General features: G+C 39.4%; 1 protein-coding gene across 3 annotated transcripts in view; it reads left to right on the top strand.

Moving 5' to 3' along the window:
• The first annotated feature begins 92 nt into the window (after positions 1–92).
• Positions 93–13,713, top strand: part of BEND6 (BEN domain containing 6) — a 79,749-nt gene continuing 66,128 nt past the window's right edge. For 2 of the 3 annotated variants that reach the window (XM_077159239.1, XM_077159241.1), the window contains exon 1: positions 94–351. The gene's annotated coding sequence lies outside the window, so the exon portion shown is untranslated. Of the gene's footprint in view, positions 352–13,713 lie in introns of all 3 variants that reach the window. The other variant, XM_077159240.1, reaches the window with a different exon arrangement.

The raw sequence follows: 13,713 nt of genomic DNA on the forward strand, positions 1-13,713 counted from the left end.
AGATTCGGTTGATGACATCACGGCCCGGCTGCGGCAGCGCGGGCGCGCGGACATGGCTGCGGCGGCTGCGGTGGCGGCCGCGGGCTGCGCCCGGGTGTGAGTGTTCCGCGCCCTCCCGCCGGGCTACCCGCGGGTGCACTGGCTGGGCGCTTCTCCTCGCCGGCGACACCTGGGGCTTCCACCTACACAGCCTTCCTTTGCAGAATTGCTGTGGAGCCCGGCGACAGGGGGCGCCAAGGAGCCAGGGGGGAAAACGTAAGGCGCTGGCGGGAGTCTCCAGGAGGTGCTGGCCCTACCTCCCACCTCCCCGCACCCCTGCCTTGAGATTGGGGCTTTGGAGAATACAGCCGGGTGAGCAATTGCTTGCGGGGGATTCCTCGCTCGGCGAAGCGTGAACACGGGGAAGGGCCTTGAGTTAGGGTCCTCTAGGATGCCGAGACCCGCCCCTCTTCAATCCTCTTTAAACTAAGAGCTCTTTGGAGTGGCACGAGCGGAAGAGCAGACGTGAACTCTTCCACCCCCAAACTTGGTGTATTTCTCAGCCGAGAAAAAGGGCACTTTAGATCCTCTTTTTCCATGCGTTTACAGTACAACCCTGATTCCATTTTAAGGGGGAGACGACTTCCAATTTAAGGACCTGGCAGATGAAGGCAATTGGGGGATTAACCTGTAAATATTTTGAGGAGAATTTTTTTTTTTTTAGGGAATGTGAGGAAATAGTGATCTGTTACACGCGTGCACACCTCACCCCGCTGTCTCCCTCTTCCCTCCTCCCCCACATTTTTTCATAACCAGCAAAAAATATATAGCAGTTGGTAACTGGGGGATTTTACAGTGGTCGAGCTGTAATGCCAACGCAGACGGTGTGGCGGGAGCGCTGCAGTGTACCTTTCAGTGGACGGCCACGGCCACCTGCCAGAAGGCGGCTCCTGCAGCAGTCTGCAGCATCTTGCAGCCTTGGCGGGCGGGGTGTGGTAACGCGTTCTGCTACCCCCCAAGGCAATGCTGGCTCTTCCTGTGTAGGGATGGGTTTTGTGTTTGTTGTTTACTCTTACAAGGAGTTCACAATTATAGTGACAAGGTAACCCATTACTGCATTTGTGGAGTTTCTAGTAACTACTAGGGGAAAACTTATTTTTGGAATATTTAGGAGATTGAAGGAATTGTATCATAAAGTAATTTGTAAAATTCTGAGAAGAATTTAAAGAAACGGTGAGAATACTTGTTTTGTTTTTTGCTTGTACGAACTTAAGTATTGTTTTCGAACTATACAAAACCAATTGTACAGCTCTGCCTAAAAGCTTAACCGTTGATGTTCTTGAGGTCAGTAACAGATTATCTTGTGAGCATTAAAGGAAACTAGACAGGCATTGTCTAATGCAGTCTCTTAAATGCCATTTTCATAAACATGGAAAACAATGGCGAGGTTTTCTTATTAGTAGTTTAAGTTTCCTAAGATGAAGTAAAGCATTCAAATTGTTGACATGCTGCATCTCATGCAGTTGTTTTGAGTGGAAGATGGAACCTTCAATGTCAGTGCAGGCTGCACTACATACAGTAGGTCAAGACAGGCTTCAGGGGTCCCTAGCACTCAGAGGGTCTGACCGGTAGCTTCTGCATCATGTGTATTTTGCTCAGAGGTTTCCTAATACCGCATCCCACTGCAGTGAGAGACTGTATTCCTGTCGGTTTTGCAGGGGTTGAAGAGGCTTGTGAGAGCCTGCAATGTGTGGCACATCAGGAAAGGAGGGAGTGTTTACTGCATTGCCTCACCACATACAGTGGTATGGGGGAGTAATTTAAAATAAAACTGATTTAACCTTTTGCAAACATTGACGGAAATAATGAATAGAATTTAGAAAGGTCATCTTTATACCTCTCATCAACTAAAATTTGTGAGTGAACCAAAACGGCTTAAATATCCTTGAATAGAAACATGTTGAAGACCACAAACACAGCATAGTAACCAATTTGCTTCAAGTTCTGCATTTTTTAAGAACAAAGCAACTAAATAGCAATTGAAGTAAAAAATAGTTTATACTTTAGCACAATTGTTATCACACTGACTCTTGCCGCAGCCATTTATAAGTTTCGAGTACATACAAGAATATCATTTATCTCTCTCAGCAGGCAAATTAACTGCCATACAATAGGATTATAGATATTTCCTTTTAGCTGCATTCATTTCTGTTCTTTGCATGAGTTATCTTGAAGATACTAATAATAAGCAAACCAAATTATAAAAGAGTTTAGAATTTAGGTTCCATTTTTATTTTCTGATTTGTTTGTGGCTAATTTATAGTTTCCTTCTCCAAATACTAGCATCTTATTAATTGCTTATTTCGTGGGTGTTTAGGTGGTACCTAATGCATTTTGAAATTCAATAAATATTAAATCATCTAAACAATCCTTTTTGAAGTTAATATGTAGAATTCATGCATTTTCTTCCTGCTACGTTTAAAGTTTGGTGGTAGGATGCAAAAGGAAAGCCCATGGCCAAAATTTTTCATACCAAGACTTTCCAGAATATTAACCAAAGTGAAAAATATGTGTAATTTTTTGAGGATTTTTTAATGATGGTGAATTATCATTGTCCTCCAGTTGAGTGGGGGAAATAGCTAAGAGCAGTTTGTATTAGGTATTTTGAAGGTGATCTGTCAATCAGCCTTTCTTCCCTTTGCGTTCTTAACCAGATTAGGAATGGATACAAGGAACCAAAGGGAAACTAAAATATCAGCTTTTTTTTTCAGGTTAAAGCCAGATTGAAGAACATGTGTTAGATTCAAGGCCAAATGGTGCCTATATTCCTTTTTCCCTAACTCACGGTGCCCACCCAGTCATGGCTGAAGAACGACAAGTCTCTCCCACACTGGGATTAGAAGGGACAAAACATATACTCCCCACTTAGAGACAGGAGGCTAAGAATAGCCTGAATAAAATCCAGGAGGATGAGCAAGAGATAGGACCTTCTGTGAAACTGTCAGCCCCACCCATTAGTGCCTAGCAGACCCCACCCCAACATCCCCTATCACATCAATAACTCCTCCCAAGAAGAGTGAATAAGAGACTTGAATAAAATGGCAGAAGCATCCTCCCCAGTACTTCCTGAGGGGTAGCCCAAGTTGTAGCACAAGTTCCTAATTTATGGGTTAAGAAAAGCAATCAGGAAGCAAGCATTACATTGAGCATTGAAATTGAAGGGAAGGAAAGAACTGAAGTTGATTAAAGTTTTGAGCTAGAGTGGAGGAACAGTTTTGAAGGGCAAGAGGAAGGACCACATTTCAGACTAGTTGAGGTGGAGGATCAGTCAGAAGGACATCCAGGTGAAAATATCCAGCGAGCTCATGGAAATGTGGGTGGAGAGGTCAGAACCAAAGACAAACATGGGAGTCACCAACATAGATTGCAGTTGAAGTCATGATAATGGATGAAATGACTAATGAAGAGGAACTACAGAAAGAATGGAACTCAGAATTCTGGAGAAACTTCCGTTTGTGGGCTGGAGAAGGAGAGCAGGAAAAGACAGAACCAGGGAAGCCAAATAGGGAACGTTCCATTTTAGTGGCTGACTAGAACAAATGCACAAATGAGAGGTTAAGGAGAAAAGACCAGTGACTAACAGACCTCTGGAGACCTTCCTGCAAAGTGATTCACTACAGTGGGAGAGGCTAAAAACAGACATTAATGGGTTGAGGAGGGAATGGGAAATAAAAAAGAGAAATCAGCCGTTCACAATCTCTGAAAAACTCTAACTCTAAAAGGGATGAGAGGGCAATGCAATGGTGGCTCAGTGGCAGAATTCTTGTCTGCCATGCCAGAGACCCAGGTTCGATTATATATATTTTTTATATGATGAGAAGATATGAGATTAAAGCCTGAATAAAGGAGACCAATAAAATTTATTGTAAGGACAGGGGTACTTGAACAAGTTTCTAGGAAACTTGGGAGACAGGGAAGAAGTGGTGGAAGAGAAAGTAAGAATTGAAGAGACCCAAGAACAGGGCATTCTCCTGGGGGATTTGTGGTTTAGCAATTTATTTCAATATAATTTGAGTTCCGTGAGGATGGTTCTTTCTGCTTAAGCTGGTCTTAATTCTGCAGAGTGAAAAATGAGCCTGATTATTTATGATGACGTCTGCCGATACTGTCCTCCTGCCAGCCCTGGCTACCAATAAAGACTCAGAAGAATTTTTAGGGAAAGATAAGGAATACCTGGAATGTAGCCCAGATAGTCTGTAAATTCTTATTATAAACATATGTGGAAGTGAGTAAATTACCCAATTGGAAATTACACAAGGACATTACATTGAAATATTAGCCCCTTAAAATCAGAAAGTTTAAGTAATTATGGCTCCAGCAATAAATTACTAGACTTTGTATTGGTAGTTCTTTTGTTCCTAAGTGAGGTTTATACTGTCAAATTTAAATAGCATAAGAGGAATTGAGAGGAATCTGGGGTAATGTGTCCCATGGCCTTTTATTCCCAAATATTTTTCATGGCAGTTTCCAGCAACTAGAATCAGTGAAGCCATCATGCAGCTGAATTGCTGTTCGTCTTTTGGTGTTTGCATTTTTGAAGGAAAAACAGTTTGCAATAATACCAAATATTATTTTCAGCCGATATTCTCAGGAAAAGGACTTCATATTTGTTTTACCATAACAAAACTTTAAAAATAAGGTAAAAACATTACTGTAAGAGAAAATATTTCAAATTGAATCATTCCAAATTGTTCTTTTAACAATTTAGAAAATTTAGAGCCGAATTAAGATTGAGGTCCTATAAGTTGCTAGCCTGCAGAATCCACGATAATTCTATGGGGAAAAAAAATGTCCTTTTTGTGAGCTTTACACACTTCTTAAGTTCTGCTGAGTTTGGGAGTTTAAAAAACATCAATATAATTGAATGTATCTACTCTGTAATGCTTTGCAGACAGTTTTTGAAAGTAATCACTTATGATCCACAAGCAAATAGAATTCATTTATATAGTTTCCACATTGAGTGTGGGATTAGTCATGCAGCAAAATACTGAGTCATTTGGCCAGAAAATCTACTCATGGTTGTATGAGCTGCCAGTGGAAAATTTGAGAGCTGTTCATAAGTCAAATTACAAAGCTCTCAGAATTATAAATCACTGAACAGCATTGTTCATTATAATTCTGTTAGCATAAAATATTTCCCCCATTTCGAAGAATGGACAATTTATAAAGCAAGTTTGAAAGCTGAAGGTATTGCCTTCTAGAGCCAAGATGAGATTCACCACATAAGTTACAAGCATATCTACATTCTTAGTGAAAAAAGGGAAAAGGGAAGGTAGGAAGTTTATAGTTATGTAGTAAATATATTAGGAAATAAATAAAATCTCGATTAATATTTATGAATTAAATTCTAGATCGTCTTGGTAATAAAACTTCAGCAATATTTAATAGCTAAATTTTCTCCATTTCTTACAATAATCCTTGGTCATTTAGGACTTTTGCATTAAATATTTCATGCTAATAGATTTATATGCTAATACATCGTTGTGCTAGTATTTTGAAAGAGTAATGTCACTAAGAGAGCAGAAGTATCAAGTATACCAAGGAGAACTGAGAATTTCGATGAATAAAAATAGAAATTATTGTTCCATTGTAATGATATCCCATGGCTCTAGGAACAGGAACAGAAGGACATCTTAAAATGCCTTTGTAGCCTCAAATACTTTATGGTGTAAAACAGAAACAAACAGCAAACACACTAAATTAAAATATAGTAGAGTTTATATTGCAAAGAGAAAAACCAAGACCCTAAGGCCTGTTCTTGTTGATCCTGTAAGAACATTATGAGTTCTTAACCTGGAATGTTTTTACTGATCCTATCTCTACTGTTGGAGTTTTTACACTGGAATTTATGGATGAGCTTCTAGGGGCTTATATAAAATTACAGGTCTTTCTGGGGGGCATGATCCACAGCTTTCATCAGGTTCTTAAAGATCAGAGCCCTACAAACCCACACATATACCAAGGCTTCTGATCGCAGTACCATATCAGTCCCTCAATCCATGAAGATTCTCATCCCCTACCTTCCCTGAGACTGGGAGAAGGGTAGACGAACAGAGGAAATGCTCAACTCCATATTATAAAAGTTTAGCAAAGTCTCCCAAATACAAATCAATTCTGCCCTCTCTAACACTAATTGGAGACCTGTGCTGTAAATTTCTTGGTCCTCTTGCAACTTTAAACAGATTGGGAGAGAGACAAGTGAGTCTTCTAAGGTGGTTAACTCTCCTTGGGATGTTGGTTCTAATCCTTTGAAGTGAAAAGACTGTGTTAACTATGTAGGACCATTGCTACAGATTTATACATGAGAAGAAGGGCTAACTTGACACCTAAGCTGCCATCACGCCAGTTAAGAATATTAGTTTATATCTAGAAGTTTGAATGGATAAACACACTCTGAACCTAGGACCATCTTGGTCCTTAAGTATGGATTTAGGACCATGCTTGTCCTAATATCTTGTCTTGAGTCTGCAAGGTTTTCCATAGGCTAAGGGTCCAAAATGGGGACAAAAGGACTTAGCATCAGACTCTCAGACATTACTTTTTTTTAGACATCCTGGTGAATAAAACAGCCACTCTTCCTAAATCCTGCCCCAAGCCATAGTTTTTTTAAAGCTTTTCAACATTCAACAGCCTGCTGTGACGTCTGCAGAACTTGTAACAGGAGCCCTCAGTCCCTCCAGAGTACTCCTGCAGGCCAGCCTGGGGTGGATGTTCTCCCTACCCATTATCTCTAGCTTCCCACGCTCATCTTGCTTATGAACCTCGCCTCCTCCACCGCAGGGCAAGAAGCTGCTTATTTCACCTTGTGCCTGTCTTACTCCACTGGGAAGGTCCAGTTTCCTGAGATGTCCTGATTTCGCAGTCTGGTTTGGTTCTATTTCCTATTGAACTCCAAGTTCCCTTTTGACCCTCGAGGCTGTGAGGAACTTGATGGCATCACATGCATTCCACACACTGACAGACTTTGAATCAACGCCATTTCCTGAGTGCCTCAGGGCCTGCGGGACACTCTGCACAGTTTCATTTTGTGGCCATTAATAATGAGGCAGGAATCCACCTCGAGAAGACCTTGCAAAACTGCAGTTGATATACCAGACTCTCCGGTGGCCTGCTGTCTGATGCGCTGTCGACTCCAGATCTTAGTGCCTGGATCGAGTTTGCACTTGCAGCTGCGGGGCTGATTACTATGATCACTATTCGCCTCTCCCCCTCACCCAGAAGGCACAGGACAGCGTGTCCTGTTCTTCCTGCGGAGGAATGGCTACCTTGGTGTGGGCAATCTAGATCTTTTTAGGCTGATAGCAAAAGATTCCTATCTACTCTGTTAGGCCTGTGTTAAATGCTTTACAAGCATTTACTCATTTCATCCTCACAGTAGCCCTGGGTAGGTTCTATCATCCCCATTTTATAGCTGAGGGGCCTGGGCCTTGGAGGTGTAAGGAATTCATCCAAGATCATACAGCTAGCACTTAGTGCCCAGCACTTCAAAACTCACTGCAGTTTTTATCTACACAGCGTCTGGTGTTGCAGCCGCCCCCTCTCCCACCCCACCCAAGGAATTCCTGTCAGTTGGGGCTTGCTGGACAGCTACTCTTCCTCTCTCTTGACTGTCCTGAGGCTACCCACCCCCCTACACACACAGGTGAATGAGGGCAAACCAGACACTCCAGGTGTTTCTCAGCACACAAGATGTGTGGTTCCCTCTTTTAGCCTGTGAGGAATTTCCCTGGACCACCTCCCTAATCCTTCAATCTAACAAGTTCTTTCCATAAAAAAATTATGGTTTTCACTCATCATTTCATTGCAGTGTCCCCATCACTATCACTTGCATGATTTTAACTTAGCACCTACAAAAAGCTAAACAAGTTTGGGGGAGCCAGGCGGACTTTGAAAAAAAAAAAAGAACACTACTGCAGACTACCCAGTCAAACTTCATAAAAAGGATAGCTCTTAATAGTTTTTTTTTATAGTTTGAAGATTGGGGTTTTTCTAATACAGCATCTTAGGCAGCATGGTTAATCAGCAACATACTGCTTATAAATGCCCTCTCCATCCCAGCATGTTTGATCTAAGCTTGAATGAGGGGGATCTGGGCCTATTTCCTTCCAGTATTAAAAATACTAATGTTAACAAACTGCTATACTAGTAAGAGACCTAACCTATTCATTCATAATGAAGTACTTTCATTTTCCCCATTTCACAGATGGAGAAATGGAGGCACAAAGAGGTTACATAGGTAGTAAGTGGCGGAGTCAGAGTTATGGACCCAGACAGTTTAATTCTAGAGCCTGTGTTTGTAGCCACTTACGTGACCCTGCTTCATCACCAAATATATTTCGAAAAGATTCAGGCCGGAAGACTGTTTCAAACTTACTACAAAGAAAAATTTTACCCAAACAAAAAAAATGTCTCACTAAGTATCCTAATTTTTGGTAGAAGGAAAGTTTAGTCTTTCTCTTGCTGTGAAGAGGATGTACATTTGCCTGAGATTCTGTCTCCCTCTGGCTATTCCAGCAGTTTCTCTATCTTAGAATCCAGGGCTCACAACATGGTTTTAAAACACCACTGCTGCGGATTCGCCTGTTCCTCTCAGTCTTTGAGACTTCTGAATCTTCAATTTAGCTAGCATACTTTGAACCCACAGTGTACCCATCTGTCCTTCCTTGTTGTTATATAACTTCCTAGGCCTCAGCCCGTTTAAATAGTTCTATCCATCTCCTTGGTCCTCCTTTGATCACTACTTGCTTTCTCCATCCTTAACTGGTTTCTTAGTACTGACATGCCCTGTAGCTGTCCATACCCAGGCTTGTCAACACATGTAACAGAGAGAAGAAGATGGCCTTTTACATTTCCCTTTAGTTTCTATTATTCTATGAATTTATTGGTAGCAAAGTCCTTTCATTCATTTATATATATATATATTCATATATATATATATGAATGTATTCTTCCAATGACCTATATATATAGGAGGTAGAGAAATAACTTAATAAAAATTTGCAACATAGCTGACTGCCCCATTTTTTTTACTTTAATATTGCTTTGAGGTGGTAGGAAATAATTTTAGAACCAAGAGAGAAAATGATTGGTAATAGGTAAGAGGGGGAAAACCATTTAACATGATTTATTAAGTAAATTATCTGAAATATGTGATTCAGCACATTAATTTTGTTTGGACCTAAACTTTTGAAAGTAGAAAATTAATAGTAACATTGGTAAATGGTAAATGGTTATTTCATTAATAAATGATAATATAGAGTATGATGAATTAAATATTTCAAAGGGAAATAAGCTTGTACTTTCATGTTAAAATGCATAAGATAAATTAATATTTGAAGTTGGATCACTCCTGAGTTTTATACATAGGCATTGATTCTGTAGCAGAATTAATACATTTTGTGAATTTAAAAAAATGATCAAAAGCTTATTAATATAAAATACATTTAACTAAAGCAGAAAAGCACAGAAATTTCATGTTGCTCTCAACTTTTAAGATAAATGGAATGTTCTACATTAATTTTTGAAAAGCCAAGTAGAACACCTTTTGCTTAACTTATAGTTATCCTAAAATAAGAACTTTTCATTGATTCTTACTCTTCCTTGGGTTTAACTCTGCATCTGTGTTTTTGATAAATTGAAAGGAATGACACATAAATATTGGGGATAGGCGGCAGGTAGTAATAAAATAGCCAAAGAAAAAATGCTCATAAAACTGGTACTTCCTATAAAAGATTTGGGAGGCCCTAGGACAATAGGAAAACTTGTATAGAGAGTCCCTCAGTGTTTTGCAGTACTTTTGTTGTGCACACTTTCAGATGGTTGTGCAAATTTCCATGCATAATTTCAGACTTTTTCTTGACCGTTAATGGGGAAAAGGTGACATGTAGAGGAGGTAAAGATTGTCTTCCACTGTTCATAGCCTTGGCTTTCTAAATTATTACCTCTTTGCCTTAGAAGTCTTCTCCCAGAACAAGTACAAGTAACAAAGAGGCTGGGTCGTGTAGCACCTGGTTCTCTTACCAAATCTGGAGAACAAAAGCAGAAGAAAGACTCTGGTGCAGATAATGGACCTAAAATGTGTGGAAACAATGGCACTAGCAACACCAGTGGTAGATATCAGAGAGCAAAACAGAGAGGTTTGTTTCCCTTTTCTTTGAACAACCCCTTCACCACTAGAAATAGAGCTTGATCAGTGATAGCATGAATCAAGTCAGACCATGATAATCAGAAATATCAGCCTTATCCAATATTAGAATGGGAATACTCCAGCAAAAAAATAATGTAAATTGAGGCACATTGTCAACATCAGATATCCATTAAGGAGATAACAAGTGGAAATCCTGGCAGCAGAAAGAATGTCCTGGTTTACAATAAAAAAAACTAAACACAGTCAGGAGATATGAGGGACCCCACCATGTTACATCAGTAAGGGTCCTGGTAGAAAACAGGTGGCCTACTGAAAATAGAATAACTTAAGAGGGTCTTAAAGGGACTAAACAAGGAGGCATAGATTGGGTACAGGGAAACCACAAGAGATAGTGCTGTACCCCAGAGCTAGGAATAGTAGAAATGTTACCATCTCTGGGTGCAAAGAAATGAGAGAAGGGAGTGGTTATTGCACCCTGCAAGGAGATGGTCATATAGAGAGGACAGCAGTTAGAGGGGCTGTGAGCCTTCCTTGAGGGACATAGCCTGCCTGCGGTGACACTACAGGAAAGGAGCCAGGAGGATAAATTCTCCTAACTCACTGTCCTCCCTCCCTCTCATCTGCTGAGGCTCCCTGTTGGCCAAACCCAACTGAAAAGAGGGCAAGGGAGCCCAGACAGGAAGATCTCCAGTTATAGAAAACAGAATGCAGATAGCTGGAGAATGAATCTCGAGGGGCAAAGAAAGAGAGGATTTCTGACACTCCTTTTGGAGCAGAACTATAGTCCCAAGAAACACTTGGTGACCAAGGCAAAACTTTGGTCATGGGAGTAACAGAAATATTAGGCAGAAACTTGGATAAGGAAGACTTGTAAGGATTTAGCAAAGAAAGCAAAAGCCTAGTACCCGGAATTGAGCAGAACCTGTTGCAAAGCTGACTTGATTACTTTCTAAGCATGATTTCTTTAGCATGCTTAGGAGTTTTTGCCAGGGACCACCAGGAGCCCCAGTTCACTCATCTATAAAATGTGAATAATAATTGTGCCTGCTCCAGAGGGTGATGTAAGGTTTAATGAGTTAGTACAGGTTGGATACTTAGAATAATACCTTAAAAATAGTAAGCACTCAGTAAATGCTAGCTATAATATTTATTCTCTCAAGTGAAGGAGACAGGATTAGAAAGATATGAGGATGTCATATGAGGGCAGTATAGGGAGCTTAATGAATTCCTTTCCTAGAATGGTTACATACGTGACCATTCGTGACTATGCATGATACTACTGCTTAGTTGTTGAATTAGCTTCAATAAAAGTATCCCAAACTCTGGCCAAATAATAATATTTTTTTCCCCTTTACCATTAGGGAAAATTTTAAATGGTTACGGTCTCCAGTCCCTGAAATATATTTCTTAGATATAGTCTCATGTATAATCTCAAATCCAGTCTAAGTAATGCTGTCTTAATTTGGCCACATTGTTGAACCATCCTAAAGTATGTTAATCTCCGTTTTACTCAGGATATTGCTGGAACAACTCAGAATTTGAAAATGTTTTTGATGTCATTTGAAAATGGAGGGAGTAGAAAGAGTAAGTTGAAAATCTCCTTAATAGATATTAGTAAAACCTAGACATTTTTGCCCCAAATATCAAGAATACCTTGACTGATAAGAAAGCCATCCAAACACTTCTTTGTTCAGCTGAGTGCCGCTTGGTACTGCAGGAGAAGGCACCTATTTTAATATCCTAGCTGCTGAAACAAATATGATTCAAAAGGAATTTATCGACTCATGGTTTCAGAGGTTAGAAGGGTTGCTTCCTCCCAGGGTGGGTGTCTTCAGGCTTTTCCAACAATCTTTAGGGTTCCTTGGTTTTTCCTTCACGTGGCAGTGTCTTTTCCTTTCTCTTCCGGGTTCCGTTCACTTCCAGCTTCTGGCTGTTCCTGGTGGTTTGTCTCTCTTTCCAAAGTTCTTTGCTTATAAGGATTTAGACCATAATGGATAAGGTCCACTCTCATTCATTTTGGGCACATCTTAACTTATAACATCTTCACAGGTCCTGTTTACAAATAGGTCACACTCAGAAGACTAGGGGGGGTTGAACCTGAGCAAACCTTTTGTGGGGGACATGATTCAATCCCACTAGCACCCTCTCATTTAGAGACATTCCAATCCCAATCACTCTTCCTCTAGCGAATACATAGTTTTTTTATAATATGAATATCTTCCTCACCCATGTACTAGCTGGCTAGAAGCTGGGCTCCAACTACTGGTTCATTTCACAGAAGTTGTTAAACCAGCCACTGGATATTTAGAATAACTATTTTCCTTGCACTTTGAGACTCATCTAGATGGGAGTGTTTAATTCATACTCTGATCTCAGTAGTGCAGGGGGTCTTTTATCTCTATACATTCCAGGTCTCATATGTATAGAAAGCAATCCAAACTTTTATGAAAGTATACATAGGTTTTGTATTGTAGTGTTGTACCTGTCTTTCACAATTTTAATTTAACTAATGATATAGAACTTTATATACAAGGGCAGATGAGATACCTGAATTATATTTCAATATTCATTTAATTTCCTTAAGTTTGGTGACTTTTGCCTTTCAGAATTTTACAGGCAGCTTTTGCATTGCTGAATTCCTGCTTTAATTTTGTCATTGATTTACTAAAAGTAAACCTAAATACATTGAGAATTTATATTTTATTACCTTCATTTGCTTTCATTAGTTTCAAAACTCAACTTTTTCTCTGCCTGTTTCTTAGATATTATTTTTTTCCATAGTTTGGATCATGTTTTTTCAAAGAATAGATTGTAACCCATTACTGGGTTGTGAAATGAATGTAATGTGCCATCACCAACACTTTTTAAAAATGGAATTAGTAGGTAGAAATTTAGTGAGCAGATCACATGTAGTAAAGGTAAACATTGTTTCATGAAATTTTTGTTTTAGTATTTTGTGTGTACACATACATGTGTGTTTTCTGGGTCCAAATGTAAAATGTATTATTTTATGGTAAACAGAAGTCAAAAAAAATGTTTGAAAGCCACTGACTTATATTATTAATCCAACAACACATCTAAGATATTCCTTTGACTGTTATGTTTAATCTTGATCCCTGTAACTATGTAGGGGATTAATGAAATGCTTTCTTTAAAAAAGAAGAAGAAAAATAGGACTAGGGCGGGGCGAATATCTACATGGTGAATTTTCATAAGTTACCAGAAACTAATAAGTAGTGTTTGATGTATACACGTGCTTGCAATATTCCATCTGAATTTGTAAATATTCTACCTGTTTATGGATGGTATTATGGAAAATGGGTCTGAAATCTAATGAAAAGTAGGGATTCTAAAAGAAATTTACTATGTCTGTTTTGTTTGGTCTTGAATGAATTGCATGTTGGTGAAGGAACTTGAAGATTTGCTTTTTAATTTTATTATTTTTTTTGGTTTTTGAGGAATTTGCTTTTTAACAAAATCATATCAGCAGATGAAAAGTTTAATACCATATAGGATAATACAAAAGC

The sequence above is a fragment of the Tamandua tetradactyla genome, chromosome 5 (assembly GCF_023851605.1).
Source record: "Tamandua tetradactyla isolate mTamTet1 chromosome 5, mTamTet1.pri, whole genome shotgun sequence".
In the NCBI taxonomy this organism is placed as follows: domain Eukaryota; kingdom Metazoa; phylum Chordata; class Mammalia; order Pilosa; family Myrmecophagidae; genus Tamandua; species Tamandua tetradactyla.